The sequence below is a fragment of the Suncus etruscus genome, chromosome 14, assembly GCF_024139225.1.
Source record: "Suncus etruscus isolate mSunEtr1 chromosome 14, mSunEtr1.pri.cur, whole genome shotgun sequence".
NCBI classification, from domain to species: domain Eukaryota; kingdom Metazoa; phylum Chordata; class Mammalia; order Eulipotyphla; family Soricidae; genus Suncus; species Suncus etruscus.
In genome coordinates, this window is record NC_064861.1 from 9,692,946 (window position 1) to 9,711,350 (window position 18,405).

The 18,405-nt window shown below is 41.4% G+C and overlaps 1 protein-coding gene across 1 annotated transcript in view; it reads left to right on the plus strand.

The window, feature by feature from the left end:
- The window catches only part of ANK2 (ankyrin 2), a 274,592-nt gene that overhangs the window by 38,376 nt on the left and 217,811 nt on the right, over positions 1-18,405 (plus strand).

Here is an 18,405-nt window from a genome sequence, read left to right on the forward strand (position 1 = left end):
ATGATATCACCTTTGGTCCTTGAAATTTTAAGTGACTTTTCAAAGCTTACATCTCCATCAAATTGGTAGGTTTATCTGACTAGAGAGTAACTTTTGGGGTAGCTTATATTTGCTTTCTTTTGGGGGACCACACTCAGTGGTGCTCAGGACTTATTTTCATTCCAGCCAAGTTACAAAAGAAAATTTCTTCTCAAAGAAAGAGAATTAATTTCCCTCCTTCCCACACCCTCCCTTCTCTTCTTGTACCCCCTGTTGTACCTTACATGACGGAAACTCATTCACTTGTATCTGTGTGTGTGAGGGCGGGAAGTTACAAATGTATTATTAAAAACCTCTTGTAATCACTGTGTTTAAATAAAATTTGAAAAAGCCAAAAAAGAAAAAGAAAGACACTGAACTTTTCCTTTGGATCCTGTCTCTGTTTCTGTTGTCCTGATGGCTAACCTGCAGGATCATTTTTTTTTAAATGGCTTATGAATCTCACTGCTTAGGCATCTGTATGCTGTATATGTTGATCCACACAAGGAAATCCAGTGATTGCAGGGATGAGGCATGTTGGAGCTGTGTGATAAATGCCCAGGGATGAAAGAGCTGATGGTTTCCCATGTCAGTACCACCGTCAGGATGTCTGGAGGGTGCTCACAGCCCAGACCTCCAGCCTCATGCCAGACCTCCAGACTTGGTGTTTGAGAGGTGGAAGCCAAGAGCGTCTGTTGAGCCAGATTCAGTACAATCAATTCATTATAATCAATACAACTCAATCTCTCAAGAACCCTGAAGGTGCTATTGAGTTTGAATTTGAATTTGAGCAATGCTATCATAGGAGGCAGGAGAGACAAGGCCAGAGGAGCCTCACAAAATCCTTCCCTTTTGATTCTTATCTAGAATCATTCAGTTGATTCCTGAACTCTATTTAGTGGTGAATATAGACACTGATCCAGGGCTTCCTGCATCACTCAGACAGTGGCTTGAGAGTGAAATGGTTTCTGCCCTAGATCTCAGATTTCCAAAGTGCAGCTCTGAGATTCAAATCAGGTTTCACGTCCAAACCCTAAAAAACTGTCTTCAGCCCAGATAACTGTTGATAAACTTGATGAACTGTTTTCTGATTGGTTTGGTTGGGGGCTCAAACCCTTTGGTGTTTAGGGTATACTGACTCTGTTCAAGAAATATTCTTGGCTTTGTGCTGGGGAACTAGATGGAATGCTGGTTGTTGCATTACTGATCCTACCCTAATCAATAATTGTGTCCCATCCTAGGGTGTGACCTGGTGATAGTATATTGGATTATTGCTTACTTGTTATTCTGCTCCCACCCTAGGGTGGTACCTGATTCTTGTGTATAAAAGCAAGGGTCTGAGGAAGGCTGCGAGTCATTCTGGGACGAATTCTTCAGCCTTATCCACTGAATAAAGCTGATATCTCCTGAAGCCTGACTGTCTGTGAGTTTTCTACCCAACACTTTCCTGAACTCTCAGACCCACTGGCTGAACAGGTTGGCAGACGCTTGGTTCAAGCTGGAGGAGAAAGACCTCATCCTTTATCCCATCACTTTCCAGCCCCATCAAGGGCTGGTTTGTAGCACTGGGGACCAAACTAGACCAAACCAGACCAACATAGAAGGTCTTGCTCCTCAGTACTAGCTCTACGTACTCCGCCCCTTATTTTGGGGGTCATATCTGGTGATTCTTAGGGCTTATTTATGACTCTGTATTCAGGAGTCACTCCTGACAGTGCCTAGGGGTACTATAACGGTCCAAGGATCCAACATAAGTCAGCTTCATGCAAGGCAAGTACTCTACTTACTAGACTTTCTACAACACAATAATTCCCTTTTAAAAGTAATTCCTGGGGCCGGAGCTATAGTACAGCAGTAGGGCATTTACCTTGCATGAGGCTGACCTAGGATGACCTCGATTTCATCCCCAGTGTCCCATATGGTCCCCCAAAGTCAGGAGCGATTTCTGAACACAGGAGTAACCTCTGAGTGTCACCAGGTGTGGTAAAAAAACAAAAACAAAAACAAAAAATATTAATTAATTCCTTTTCCTGTTTGTGGCTCTGGCATACTGCTCACCTGGGGTTGGTTGTGTTATGCCAGAGACTCCCCCCAAAACATACTTTTTTTTTTTTTACTGATTTCCTACCCAGGGATTTTGTAGTATAAGCTTATAGAAAAGTTATTTGAAGGCAGTGCAAGCTACAAATCTCTGCTTTATTGATCTCCCCTACCCCCAAACTCTATGTGTGTACTGTCATTAATTTAAAGCCAGCTTTCTGCACTTTTTCCGGTTTCAGTATAAAGTGACTGGAGTGAATGACAGGAGTACTATATCTTGCTGGGGACTGGTATTGGAGAACACAAACTGTTCTTGACAGTTGCAGCTCAAAGAATAAATTTAGAAACTCACAGCAGGTCTCAGCTACCATGGATAAAGTGGTATTTTAGTTGTGCCCCAGGGGTCAGCTGCAGGCCCTCAGGATTCTCAGAAGTTTCCGGTCCAGAATATTCAGACATACATAATTACAGTTGGATTCCTGTTGGATACACACTTCCCGAGCCCATGATCAACATCATTCCTGTTTGATCAGCTTTTCCTGTGACCATGTTTGCTTCCAGAAACAATAAGAAGCTCTTCTCTATTCCTAGAAAATTGTGGATAAAAACATAGTAAGGAGGGAAGCAGAATCCAGTATCACTGTTAAAATCGAAGCAGGCCTTAGCCAAGAGCTTACTCTCTCGTCTCTGTCTTGAGGCTGTGCTCAAGGAGTCTGGGTTGGCCATGTACAAGACAAACTTCCTACCCATGGTATCATCTCTGTGGTCTCTACATCATTATCATTTTTTTTAAAAGGTAAATGTTTTAGTTTTTCTAGATAACTTTGAGGACTCTAGAGAGGCATTATGGAGGAAGCATGCTAGGAAATTTTCATATTAGTCCTATAGCATGGATGAAAGCACTTCAAGGAAGCATGCTGGGCTTGGAAGAGTTGTCTTCAGCTCTGTTCTGAACTTTTTAGTTTGGCATTTCAGGAAACTCTTATGCCATGAAAACACTTGGAATTCATTTTGTCTACACTTAATGATTGTGTCCTTTCTGATTTTCAGAATGTTTTGTTCCCTCCCCTAAATTCCCAGGGGAAATTATAAGCCATTATAATTATAAACCCAAGTTAAATGTCTCCAGAGTTTCTTTGATTTCTTATTTTTCATAGACTCTCGTTTTCTATTTCCCCTATATTTTATAGCTTCAGAGGACAAGGCACACCTCCCTATATTGTCATTTCTATTGATATTACAACAGTATCTCAACTTGTTGCACAAACTCAGTTTCTTTGTCCCAGTAATTTTTCTTGGGTTTTCAGAATCTTTTTCTTTCTTTCTTTCTTTCTTTCTTTCTTTTCTTTCTTTCTTTCTTTCTCTTTCTTTCTTTCTTTCTTTCTTTCTTTCTTTCTTTCACTCTTTCTTTTTCTTCTTTCTTTCTTTCTTTCTTTCTTTTCTCTTTCTTTCTTTCTTTCTTTCTTTCTTTCTTTCTTTCTTTCTTTCTTCTTTCTTTCTTTCTTTCTTTCTCTTCTTTCTTTCTTTCTTTCTTTCTTTCCCTTCCTTCCCTTCCTTCCTTCCCTCCTCCTTCATTCCCTCCTTCCTTCCTTCCCTTCCTTCCTTCTTCCTTCCTTCCTTCCTTCTTCACTTCCTTCCTTCCTTCCTTCCTTCCTCCTTCCTTCCTTCCTTCCCTTCCCCTTCCCTTCCTTCCTTCCCTCCCTCCTCCCTCCTTCCTTCCTTCCTTCCCTCCTCCCTCCCTCCCTCCTTCCTTCCTTCCTTCCCTCCCTCCCCTCCTTCCTTCCCTCCCTCCCCTCCCTCCCTTCCTTCCCTCCCTCCTTCCTTCCTTCCTTCCTTCCTTCCTTCCTTCCTTCCTTCCTTCCTTCCCCTTCCTTCCCTCCCTCCCCTCCCCTCCCCTCCTTCCTTCCTTCCTTCCCTCCTTCCTTCCTTTCCCTCCCCTCCCCTCCTCCCTCCCTTCCTTCCTTCCCTCCCTCCCCTCCCCTCCCTCCCCTTCCCTCCCTCCCTCCCTCCCTCCTCCATCCCTTCACTCCTTCCCTCCTTCCCTCCCTCCCTCCCTCCCTTCCCTCCCTCCCTCCCTCCCTCCCTCCCTTCCCCTCCCTCCTCCCTCCCTCCCTCCCTCCCTCCTCCCTCCTCCCTTTCTTTCCTTCCTTCCTTCCTTCCTTCCTTCCTTCCTTCCTTCCTTCCTTCCTTCCTTCCTTCCTTCCCTTCCTTCCTTTCCTTCCTTCCTTCCCTTCCTTCCTTCCTTCTTCCTCACCCAGCAGCACTTGGATTACTCCTGGCTCTGCACTCAGAAGTTACTCCTGGCAGGCTTGGGGAACATATGGGATGCCGGATTTGAACCAGGGTCTGTCCTGTATTGGCCATGTGCAAGGGCAATACAGGGCCTTAACGCTGTGCTATTGCTCCAGCCCCAGTCTTGATTTTCAAATAGCATTTTTGAATTTGGCTTTTCCTGGTCCCTCACCAACAAAGTAATTCTTGGTGTTCTTAGGACACATGTGTATATTCAGGTCTGGGGCCCATCCTGCCTATCTGAGCATTTTGCCATTTTCTTCAGGTTCTTGTATCATGCACACGTTCTAAATTCCTTACTTTTTGCACTCCTCCATGCTTTTGATCTGAACTAGTACTTCTCTGGACCTGCTAATGTTTCACCTCTAACTTACCACCAAAGCTTTTTATCAAACATGGTATTGCCATTTCTATTCCTCATATCAGTGTATTCCTCATATCATATTTAGAACATCAATAACTTCTCTCGCTTGTGCTGCTTCCTCTAAATAGTTCTCCTTACATACACTCTGGCTATTTCCAATTCATGGATCCTATAGCTGTAGTTTTTTTCTGTAAGGCAACTCATAAAATCTTGGCGGGAATGAATTATGTTAATTTCTTCTACATACAGCCCTTGGCATCTAACACAGGGCCTGGTACACAGTTCTCTGGTGCTCCAGAAAATCTGCTTGATTTACTTAACTAAATGTGCTCTTAAGAACTCATTAACAATTTGTTTCGAGATTTTATTTACATTATTTATTGTGGTAGTAACCAGTTGTTTGAGGAACATATTTCTATTTTCAAGCTTTAAAGCATGATTTTTTTAGTATCACATGTTTAGATAGTACAATTCCATACCTTTTTAGTTATTTAGAAAATTTACTAAGGGATTTTATAAATAATTAAAGTATTTTATTAATAGTTTATTAAAGGATTTTTCTTTTCACACAGCACATGCATTAGATAAGCTTTCTTGCTAGTTTTCTTTTTACCATTTAAAACATTTTATTGAAGAATCATTGGATAATAACATAGAGTTTCAGGTGTAAATCCTAAATCAACATTTGTATAAACTATATGCATTCACTCCACAAAAGTCCAATTTCTGTATTTCTCCCTACACTCAATTCTCTCATCTCGTTTATCTACCCTTAACCCTTTTCCCCTTTAGCAAACATTATTACCTTCTTATAGTCTCAGTACTTGTATTCTCCATCTGACTTATTTCACTGAACATAAGGCCTTTCAGGTCTTTCTAGGTTGCAAATGGAAAAGTTCCTCTCTTTCCTTCCACCTCCAGATAGTGAAATAGTATTCCAGTGTATCACATCTTTACCAATCTGTCATTTTTATTCATTTGTCATTGGGCATTTAGGTTGTTTCAAGTTCTTGGCTATTATGACTTATACTGTAATGAACACATGGTATAAATCTTTTTAAATAGCTCTTCAAATCAATGTTTGCATCTTCTGTGGACAATACTCAGAAAAGGGGCTACTGGATCATATGAATTTTAATGCTCTATTTATTCTCTCCAATACTTTATTTTACAGGGAAATATAGGCATAGTTTGATAACTAATGTTTTGATTTGTATTCCTTAATTATAACAATAATAATTATGATTTGTGTGCAGGCCCAGAGAGATAGTACAGGGATTGAGGCACTTGTCTCCATGCAGCTGAGATAGCCATAACCCTGGTTCAAATCCCCAGTGTCTCATATTGTTCCCAGAACACTACCAGGAGTCACTCTGAGTATAGAGCTAGAAATATGTCTAAGCACTGCTGGGTGTGCCCTCAACTACATCAGAATACAAATAATTAGTGTAAAATTTTTATGTGCTACTGGCCCATCTTTATGTCTTCTTTGGGTAAGTGTTTTTCAGATCCACTGCTAGTAAAAAGATGGAGTTACTGGGTTGGAGTGATAGCACAACAGGTAGGGTGCTTACCTTGCTTGTGGTCAACCCGGCTTCCAACCTCAGCTCCTGATATGATCTCCTGAGCACCCCCAGCAGTAATTCCTGAGTGCAGAGACAGGAGTGACCCCTGAGCACTGCTGGATGTGGCCTCAAAGCAAAACAAAGAAATGGGGTTGCTTTTTTGTTGCTTTTTAATTGTACAGTTCTGTTTAAACTGGGGCTAGGTGTTGTTGCAGGTTTGATGTGCCAGGACCTGTCCATATTCAGTATGATACTTCTCCACTTTGATGCTAGTCTCTTGCACTAGCAGAAGCATCATCCTCTGATGTAGCCCCATGTGTTTATTTTTCTTTGGTTTCTCTTGTTAGTCGATTCCAATCCACAAAGTTAGTTGTCTTTAAGGACCATGCCCAGGACCATAGTATCTCTTTTTCATTTGTGTGGTTCATGGTGTCATGTTTGTCTTGTAACTCTGTAATACATTTAATTACTTTTGGGATATGCTGTGAAATAGTCTAATTTTATTCTTGGTTTGTTTGTTTGTTTGGGTACTATACTTGCCTGTGCTCAGGACTTTCTCCTGGCTCTGTGCTGGAAGGGTTTGGTGGTTTTGCTAATTGAACCTGGATCAGCCGCCTGCAAGTCCTCAGCCCTTCCTGCTATATTAATGCTTTACCGCCTAGGTTTATTCTTTAGCAGGAGACTGTCCAATTTCCTAAGCACTCTTCACTAAGGAGACTTTCCTCAACAGCTTTGTCATCATCAATTGCTTGTGTCATCATTTGCATTTGTCAGCAATTGTCCTAGGTTCTTATTTCTGTTCCATTGACCTGTGGGTTTTTGTTTAATTCCATGATCATGCCATTTTAATTAGAGTCATTTGATGGTATTGTTAAAAATTTGAAGTCGGATGCCTCCATTTTGGTCACACACATTTCCCCACCACCACCAGCACCACCCCCCCCCACCACCACCCACTGTTGTGTGTCTGTTTAACATTTAGCTGAGCCTGATGAGGGTGAGGTAAAATCTGAAGATAATATATACTGCTAGCCTTGAGAAGCTTCATTGTTTGCTTTCTTGGACCACATAGTCCACTGCAACCTGCAGGAGGGAATGAACAGTGAATTTGTCTTTGAGACTCACATACTTTGGAGAATGGGCAAATTAAATCACTTCTCTATATGCGCATTTGAAAGATGGGCTCATACCCTGTCACAGATGACAATAGGCTTAATAGTAGTTTAATGAAAGGGACTAGAGACAGAAATTATTTCTAATAAATAATGTAATTATCATGCTGAAATTCTTGACAACCCATAATTAGAAAGATTTGTGAAAAAAATGCTAATGGTGGCTCCCACAAACTTCCTGGATCTGTTCCTAAAAAAATCTAGAAAATAAGATCATTTTGGGAGAAGAAATGATATTAGAAAATCATTCAAATTCCTGTTATTTCACAGGAAAAGATGCTATTATCTCATGCTTTGTGTATTCAAAAAAAAGAAAAAGAAAAAAATTGAACTGGGGGATAGATGTATTTATCTTTTTTTTTTAAATGGAGTAAATGAGTTCAAAACAACAGTTCAGTCGAGTAGAGCCAGTCCCACACATTGTGTGACTGCTTCCGCTGTAGCTAAGCACTACCAACTGGAAAAGCAAATTTGACTGGTAATTACTAGACTGCCACTACATAAACCTTCTGTTTTCCCCTACAGACCTTAACAGCTTTGTTGAAATTGGCCCTGTAAGAAAATGTAGGAGGTTAAAAATGACATATCGGTTGTTTTAAAATGGTGGCTCTAAAAAAATAAAATGTTGCAAGAAAAAAAAAAACACATAAAGGTAGGTGATTTGGTCCTGAGTAATTCCCTGGTATGAAATGATGAACTTTCTTGCATGCTCAGTCTGTAGGGATGTCGAGGGCTGGAAGCTGCTCTGTGGAGTGAGGCCTGGCCCCGAGCAGACTGTTTAAAGGAAAGGGACAGTCAGACAAATGGGGATTCAAATGTGGGGCCAAAGTACAATGTGGAGGGCATTTGAGATGCATGCAATGGATCTGTGTTTGATCCCTGGCATCTCATATGTTTCCATCATCCAAGCACTTTCAGGAGTGATTTCTGAGGGCAAAGCCAGGCATAACCACTGAGAGTTGCCAGGTGTGGCCCGAAACAAACAAAAAATGCAGCCCTTATGTAAGACATCCACTGTCAGTGACCTCTTGGGGTGCCAAGCACAATGAAACAGGGATAAAAGAACTGTTACTTCAGTTTGTCTTTTTTATATCCTGACTTGTCCAAGCTTTTAAGGAAATTCTTTTTTAAATAATATCTTTATTTAAGCACCATGGTTACAAACATGTTTGTAAGGAAATTTTTAACCCTAGTTCAAACCCATTCACCCTAATCCTTAATACATCAGTAGATTTTTTATCTAATAGATTTTTTTTCACCCAAGGCAATTTATCATATTTTCTTTCTTTTTTTTTTTTTTGGCCACACCCTGTGACGCTCAGGGGTTACTCCTGGCTATGCACTCAGAAATCACTTCTGGCTTGGGGGACCATATGGGACGCCGGGGGATCCAACCTCGGTCTGTCCTAGGCTAGCACATGCAAGGCATATGCCTTACGTCTTGCTCCACCGCTCCAGCACCGATCTATCATATTTTCATATGTGAATAGTCCTTATTTTGTGTTTGGGTCATATCAGGTGAAACTCAGGGTTTATTCCTGGCTCTGTGATCAGGAATTACTCTTGGCAGGCTTGGGGGACCATATTCTATGCTGGGGATCAAACTCTCATCAGCCATGTGCAAGGCAAGCTCTCTACCTGCCATATTATGGCTCTGAACTCAGAATATTAATTTTATAAAAGTAAGATTGGTTTGTAAAAATGTAATATCTCTGTTTTAGAAAAACAGTGTCACCACATACTGCCCACTACCAAAGTACCAGGAACCTTTCAGGCCTTTTTTTTTTTTTTTTCGGGGGGGGGGGGGGGGGCGGCGTGTTTTGAGCCACACCTGGTGGCTCTCAGAGGTTACTTCTGGTTCTGCACTCAGAAATTACTCCTGGTGTGCTTGGGAGCGAACCCAGGTGGCCCGGTGCAAGGCAAATGCCCTCCCCTCTGTCCTATCACTCCAGCATCAATATTTTAGATCCATTCACTGCTTTTAAGCCTCAACCCAGCCTCTTTCCTGTGGTCAGAATTCCGGGTTTCTTCCACCAAACACTGTTCTTCATTATGTTTCTTTATGTATGGTGTTTGAATGAGATCATCCAGTGTTTGCTTTCTCCTCTTGTTACAGTGTCTTTATAAAGATGTTCCACTTGTTTAGTAATTAGGCAAGAGATTAGGTATGAGATACACATTGTTTTTAAAAATTATTATTTCATGCACGATTAATCTGTGCTGGAGATGCCAAACTGGCAACAGGGAACTGTTTACAATTTAATTGTGTATGAATGTGCTCTACATTATGAAGCTTCAATTGAGAAGCTCAGCTTTCATTGTTTCTTAGTGTTGGATGCTGGGTGCAGATTTCTCCGTTACTTTAGCTGTTGAAAAGATGAAGGGCTATTATGGTAAAACTGTAATATTTAGCACAGGATTTGCTAAACATTTCATTTGCCATTATGTGGTAAGTATTTTTTCACATAAAAACAAGACTTCTAAGTGCATTAGCTCAAGCAGTCATGCTCAGGATTTAAATTTTGAGAAATTAAACCCTTATAAGCTACTTTTGTATCTTGATACCTACAAGTTACTTTTCTTTAAAGAGAAACAGTAATGAAAGAGTAGATTCAGTCTTCTACCTTTCTTGAAAGTATGGTAAGATGTATGTATGTGTGTGCTTGCATATGCATGTATGTGCACATGTGTGTGGTGTGGGCATGTGTGTGCTGTTACAGGAGTAAACTCACTGAAACATGGAATGCAGGACAAATGCTCTACTGCTTACCCTTGGCCCAGAATGAAAGATCCCTTGGGGGAAAGAAACAAACTCTAGGAGGGTTTTTCCTGAAAGGTCTCAGTCTTTTTCTAAATTGATGCATTCCAAGATGATCTATTCCCAAATTGATGCATTCCCAAGATTATGTTGCCCTTTGAGAAAAATCTGAAGCATCCACCTGTTTTGGAAATCTACAGTTGTTTCATCTGACACCAGAAGGTGAAGTTGTTCCTCTTAGTGCTCTGGTTTTCTTAATACAGATTTGCAAATGCTATGCAAAGAGCCGCAAACATTTCCTTCTACATACCTACTTTTTGCCACTTAAATTTGGGGAGGGAAGACATACTTAGTGGTGAAATTTTAAGGTTTCTGGGTATCTCCAGTGTCGTAGACACAATCTAGGCCTAGAATACAAATGATCACAACCTATTCATTGTCATGCCTTCTGAGAAGCTAGATTTTCAGTTCATTAGGAAACTGATAGGATTATAAAAACATTAAAGTTTCCACTGTCCTTTAAATTTTTTTCCCTTTAATATTGGTAAGGTGATGATGGAGCATTGTATGACTAAAATTCAACTATCAATGACTTTTTAACTCTATCTCATGGTAATTTAATTTTTAAAAATCCCCTTCTTAGTGAAAATTTTGCTGTCTCATTATAACAGCTTCTTAGTTAGGAACCTAGTCCCAAAAACATTCTGTGGATGAAGTAGTACAGTGGTGAGGGCATTTGCTTCACACATGGCAAACCCAGGTTCAGCTGCCAGCATCCCCTATGGTCCCCTAAGCTTGCCAGGAGTGGTTCCTGAACATCATTGAATGTGGCCCCCAAACCAGGAAAAAATGATGAAGACAAAGTAATACCAGCAGGATAGTAATTTTTCCACTGTTAAATAAAATTAATATTCCTCCTGTCAATTCTTTAAAAATAAACAACTCTTTCAAAATAATTGTGTATACATGTATACACATATATGAACACTTAAAAAATGTTAAAATCACACGAAAAATTTGAAGAAGAAAAATAGTTATCAAATTTAAATTATTTTTTGATTTGCGATTATTTTTCTCCTGTTAGTTTTTAGTTTTGTTTTGGGACCACACCCAGCTATGCTCAGGGTGTATCTGTTCAGTTTAGATTATGTTCTGATCCCAGTTTCATGTGTGAACATTTGATATGTTTTCATAGCATTTGAAAGGTAAAGAAAAATACAAGTACACTATTTTATTAACTGGAATGGCAAGAGTTTGGGGGTAAATGGCATTAGGCTCTGAATGTGAATTTTTCTCTGAAGGTTTTTCTGAAGGTTTTTAGAAGGATTTTCCTCTGAAAGTTCTGAAGGTCAGTTTTTCTCTGGATCAGTCATGGGACCTATTGGAATGACATCAGGGATGCAGGTTAGCCTGTGTTTTTTGGAGCAGAAGTGCATGTTTGCCTTAGAATGTTTAGCCTTTCATGATAAACAAGTCATAGTCAAGTTAGGTCTTAGAGCAGATACTGCAGTGCATTGTCACATTTACTCTTTACAATGAACATTGTGCCAAGTCAACCCAGTAAGTGTTCTCTGAGTATGTCATTGAGATGGGAAACTCCACGCTACCCTCTTTACTTCTGCAATTGCAGAAAGTTACTAAGCAATTGCAGAAAGGTTTCTTAATTCTATCTCTGCCTAGTCAAGTTCTTTGCCTTCACTAATTTGGATATATTTTATGTATTTTAGTGAGGCTATGAGAATGTGGAGTTCTGGAAAGGCAGGTAAATGGCTTTCTTTATACAAAGGGGGAAAGCAAACCTTATCTGCTAAGAAAACACACAAATGCCTTACATTCTGTAAGGATTGTGTGCTTTTACTTAGGATTCATTTTTTTGATCTGCAAATATTTGTGGATGCTACAGTGTAAGCTCATCCTGTGGGATGTTAAGTCTGGGAAACGAGGGGCTCTGGATGTTTATTTATTGCTCTCAGGGATGCTCCCCAAACAGGCACAAAGTGTCAATCCTTTTTTTTTTTTTTTTTTTTTTTTTTGGTTTTTGGTTTTTGGGCCACACCCAGTAATGCTCAGGGGTTATTCCTGGCTATGCGCTCAAAAGTCGCTCCTGGCTTGGAGGGCCATATGGGGCGCCGGGGGATTGAACCACGGTCCATCCTAGGCTAGCGCTGGCAAGGCAGACACCTTACCTCTAGCGCCACCGCGCCAGCTCCAAGTGTCAATCCTTTTAACAGTATAAAAAAGTTGTGGGCTAAAGAGATTAGGAGAGCAGTAGGGCATTTGCCTTGCATGTAGAAGACCCAGGACAGACATGGGTTCGATTCCCGGCATCCTATATGGTCCCAGGAGCCTGCCAGGAATGATTTCTGAGCACAAAGCCAGGAGTAACCCCTGAATGCTGCTGAGTGTGGCCCCAAAAACCAGAAAAAAAAAGTATCAAACAGTTTATGGTCTGCTGTGGCATGATTTCTGTCTTATTAGTGCTAGTTTGAATGGAAAAATAAAATAAAATAAAAAATAAATAAAATAAAATAAAAAAATAAAATAAAATATCTTGTCACTGAGAGAGCACCAAAGACTTTGCCAAGGGGAATCTTGGGTTCTAAAAAGGAAGTTTTATTTAATTGGAATTACTTTATTTAAGTACTATAATTACAAAATTGTTCATACTTTTGAATTTTAGTCATAGAATAGAATGTATATCACCCCTTTCAGTCATCGAATGTGTACTCTTCCCACTACCAATGCCCCAGTTTCCCTCCCACCCAGCCACTCTCGCCTAAATGGGAGTGTCATTTTACTTCTCTCTCTCTCTCTCTCTCTCTCTCTCTCTCTCTCTCTCTCTCTCTCTCTTTTTCCTTTTTTGACATTGTGGTTTGCACTATTACTGAAGGGGTACCATGTATTTTACTTTATCTCCTTTCAGCACTCAGTTCTTGTCCAAAGTGATCAACTATCATTGTCATAGTGGTCCCTTCTTTATTCTAACTACTGTATTTTCCGGCTTATAAGATGACCGGGCGTATAAGATGACCCCCTAATTTTACAGTTAAAACATAGGTTTAGTCCTATATTCGCTGTATAAGACAGAACGTTCCTGTGCTGCAACTGTATATACCACAGTGAGCCAATCACAACAAGCAAAGGTTCAAAGGTTCTACTGGAATAGACTTCCTCTCTGACTCTGGCCAATCTGAGCAGGCTTTTGACAGTGTAGATTCGGGTCCAGAACATTGTCTAATTTGCATGCATAAAAAGCCTGCTTGGATTGGCTGAGTTAGAGAGGCTGTCCGAGCAGCCTGGCAGTGAATGGTGTACGATCGAGTTGGAAAATTCATTTTTTGGCACTATTTAGACAATTTTTGTTTAGGGGCATAATGAAACATTTTTTTGGGATATACTGGGCGTATAAGACGACCCCCAATTTTCGGTTGACTTTTTTTTGTTTCAAAAGTCATCTTATACGCCGGAAAATATGGTACATTCATCACTCTTGAGGCAAGCTTCCTCCCATGGACTATTACTCCTGGCCTTCATCTCTATTACCTCTGGATATTATTACCATACTGTCTCTAAAAAGAAAGTTTTACACATAAACCTAAACAATCAGTACTAGTAACTTTCACATAAATGGGCCAAGTTGAATAGTATGGGTAGAATCAGCTTAAAGCTAAATCACAAATTTTATTGGATAATAGATAAACTTCATCTCAATATTCTCCTAAATTGAAATTTAAGAGCTTTTGGGGGAAGCATGTGGCAAAATTCACTATTCTGTGGTGTTGGTGAGGGCTGGGGGAAGAGCTTTCTAAGCAGTACCTGGAGGTTTCACTGGTGTTTCTCAGCCAAACATCTGGATGTGCTTGGACTTTGTCCTGATCCCCCAAACTACATTTTTTGGGCTTGTTTTTCTTGGACCACACCCAGCTGTGCACGGGGCTTACAGCTACCTCTGAGCCCAGGGCTTGCTCCTGACGGTACTCAGGGAACCATATGAGATGATGGGGGTGGCCACGGTGAATAAGTGTTTGATGCTTACAGCAGAACCGGAAAGCTAAGCTATCAATGACTTTTTGCATTTGGCCATCACGTAAAGCTCTCTTGGAGATGGGACTAGCACTGTGGTGATATGCACTGAGTTCAGTGAAAGCTAAAATCAGGAGCTGGGGTAGATTTTCCTGGTTATTCTCTCTTACACCCCAATGACTAGTGGGAACTGGATGGCAGAAGGTTAATACCCCAGGCCTGTGTTGATCTGCAGCAATCCAGGGTCTTCCTGGGCTGCTCTCTCAGTTCCTTGGGCTCAGAGGTCTGTTCCATGTGAGATGTATGACTCCCCGGTTCTGTGATTTCCCTCTCCCACACTCACCCTGCTTACCTACCTGCAACTTTGTGCCTTCTCTGCTGGACTTGCTGATCCCTGAGATTGCATACATGAAGCCAAATACAAAAATTCCACAGTTGCCCTGTATTCAAGTGTCATCAGTGAACTTCTCGGGAACATACTTATTTTTCTCTGACAAGAGCATATTGAGCCAAAAGTAGGGAAGTCTTTAAAATTTTGCAGCCAACCCAGCGACCCCTGAGGAGGCCATCTGAGGGATATAATCTACTCTGGGAACACACATCCCTCCTGGCCTTTCCTGTCCACTCAGCTGGGTGCAAGTATCCTGTTTTCCTAACTTTCAGATGTAAAAATTATACGGATAGGTACAGAGACGTCTTTCAGAGGAAACGTTCTTTTCTTATCGGGAAGCTGCCGTCTGGGGTGGTTGTAAAGTGAGTGCATTTTAGTGCAGTTTGTCTGTAGCAGATGAAAAGAAGTGAGCCAGATACAGGTTTTAATGCAGAAACACTTGATTTTAGGATTTGAGAGCCCTTGGAACATAGAAATAGCAAAGGAGAGAGCAATTCTTCTGAAATTTGTCTAAGTTTTCCCCTACCCGTTCCCCACCAAGATGTGATAAGACCTCCTTTGAGCTTTGTTGGGTTTTTATTTGCAAATTCTCCTGGTTGAGTCCAAAGCTATTCACCCTGCTTTTGTGAAATAGTAGTCCATTTTGTAGTTCAAGGTACATGTAGTAAACACTTCCCCATGTGTCTCAGATTTTTTCATTTCTGTGTTGATTGGAAGAAACCACACCCACTTGGGTTTATCCTAAGCTTTGGCATCAGTGCTGTAATCACAGATTGACCTCATTGGGGGGGAGGGGGGGAGCCTGCAAGTCTACATGGAAACAGGAGAGGAAAATGTATTTCTGTTCAAGAAGGTGCTTTCTATCTCCAATCAGGGCCATTTCTGTACGTACATTTTGAACTCTCCTCTTAATTCTTCTTTGTTTTTAGTTTGGGGTCACACATGGCTATGCTAGGGCTTACTCCAGCTCTGTGCTCTGGAATCTCTCCTGGCAATACTCAGGGAACCATACGGGGTACCAAGGATCAAAATTGAGTTAGCCAAGTTCAAGGCTAACTCTATATTATCTCCCAGGCTCCTCTCCTCTTAATTCGTAATTCTCTGCTTAAAATCCATGCCCTTGAGCTGAACAATACATACATTTTCTCACTTTGGAAAAAACTGGATTCCTTGATGGGGCTCCTGGGAAAACCCAGTTTCTAGTGAACTGCACTGACTAGTGGAAGGAATTCTTGGGCAGGAGGGCTCAAATGGCATTTCGTTGCCATCCACACCACTGGGGACATTTTTTGGTTCTCAAATTTCATACATGAACCATAAATCGTGTATGTGTCTACTTCATAGGAGTTAAGATGAAGGAAGAGAAGCCAGTCATGAAAGCATGTTCCTAAACAGCAGCAGAAGTAGCTCTTATCATGCCTAGACCCTGGAGAGATTTCTAGACACTTGGTGCCATCTGTTTCAGTAAATTTCTAGAAACTTATCTTCAAGGTTCTCTTCATCCTTGCTGATCAGGGAATCTCTTCCAGCTCCCGCTGCTCATGTAATTCTTTTTACTGGGCGTGAGGTCACACTCAGTGTTGCTCAGGGCTGACTCGTGGCTCTAAGTTCAGGGATAACTCCTGGCAGGGATCCAGGTGCTTGGAATCAAAACCTGTTGAGCCATGTGCAAAGCAAACATCTTAACTACTGTATTATCTCATTAGCCTGGAATTATTTCTAAAAATTTGTTTTGTTTTTGGGTCACACCTGAAAGTGCTCAGGGGTTACTCCTGGCTCTTTGTTTAGAAATTACTCCTGGCAGGCATGGGTAACGATATGGGCTACCTGAGATCAAACCTGAGTTGACCATGTTCCAGGCAAACGCCATCCTTCCTGTGCTATTGCTGGGCCCCTTAAAATGTTTTTTAAACAAGACTGATAGAGCAACTGATCTGAGTTTAAACTTGTCAGACTTACAGTGAGAGAGTCAAGTATTTCTGTGGGTTTATTTTGAAATGCTTTATCCCTCTTTGCTCATTCCCAAATGAATGTGTTTGTTTCTCCTGGTACAGTGACAGGGTAGTAGATAGGCAGAGAGGCATGCCAGCCAAAAACTCTTGGGCAGGCGCGTGTTGTTCAGCAAGTGCCTTTGACTTGTGTAGAGGTGTAGACAAGGTCATGACCACCCAGGGTTTTCACCAAGGAAGTCGAGCCTAGTGCTCAAAGGGGAGTTTTTGGCAGCCAGTTCTGTTCTGATGCTTTGGGGATCTGAGGTAGACCACTAGCATGTGAGAATCCCAAGGTCAATGGGGGCTAAACATGGCTTCTTCCAGCAAAGAACTGTGTGACTTTGGGATCTTTCAAAAGCCTCTTTCATCACCTATGATTTGAGCCTAATAATAGTCCTTTTTTCAGAGTAACATTGTGACTGTGACTGATTTAAGTCATGTTACTTCTTTGGTTGTGTGCCAACCCTACTCACAGACTAATAAATATCATCTATAATTATAAGGTCTCATGTTCAGATTGGATGACTGTCTAAGTCAGGGGTCTCAAACTTGCGACTCGCGGGCTGTACAACATTTGTGGCCCTGCCCTAGAGGAATCTTTTTGTTTTGTTTTGTTTTCGTTGTTTGGGTCACACCCCCTAATGTTCAAGGCTTACTACTGATTTTGCACTCAAGAATCACCCCGACCTCGCCTCCTGTGACCCCCAGGTAAATTGAGTTTGAGACCCCTGGCTAAGTTCAACCATTAATGGGATTTATAACACATAGATGTGTGCATGAGCATTTGTGTGTGTGTGTGTGTGTGTGTGTGTGTGTGTGTGTGCCAGCCACATGGCATCAGAGAGGGAAACCTATGCTTCCCACATGCAAAATAAGTGCTCTACTGCTGAAATACATCCCCACCAACCCTTTTTTTTTTTTTTTTTTTTGGTTTTTGGGCCACACCCGTTTGACGCTCAGGGGTTACTCCTGGCTATACGCTCAGAAATCGCCCCTGGCTTGGGGGGACCATATGGGACGCCGGGGGATCGAACCTCGGTCCGTCCTACGCTAGCGCTTGCAAGGCAGACACCTTACCTCTAGCGCCACCTTCCCGGCCCCCCCACCAACCCTTTTTAACTTCCTAGGGTAAATGACATCATTGAGCTTGTGGGATCTAATATCATTTCATTTTCATTGTTCAATAGTAAATCGTATTTTGTGTGAAGTACTGTTTTGGCATGAGGAGGTATGTAATTGTCTTTCCCTGATAAGTGACAAACGAGTTCTGGACCCAGGAAGTCTTGCCAAGATTTAGAATTTGTTCAAATAGCAAACTCATGTCCAGGGATGCTGCAGGAGGAATTTCGGCCTCACTGCACAGCAGAACACAAAATAGGCACTCAAGGAGCTTCAGTTGAGGACTGAACACATGGGCGAGTGGAATCCAGTAGTGTTGGACTAGAAGAATTCCAGCAGATTGTGGAGCAGGGAGAGAGTAAAGAGAGCCAGGTTCATAAGACTTTAACACAGCAGATCGTGGAGCAGGGAGAGAGTAAAGAGAGCCAGGCTCATGAGACTTTAACACGTTCTTATTTATTTTTGAAAGGGGATTTGGGCCAAATCCCATGGTAGTCAGGAAATAATTCTGGTTCTGTCCTCAGGGATCATTCCTGACAAGGCTTGGGGAACCATATAGGGTGCTGAGAATTGAACCGTATTCTGTCACATGCAAGGCAAATGCTTGTTGTAGTATCTGACTTTGATGTCCTTAAATCACACGCTAAAAATTGTGTGATTTTGCTTTCCTCT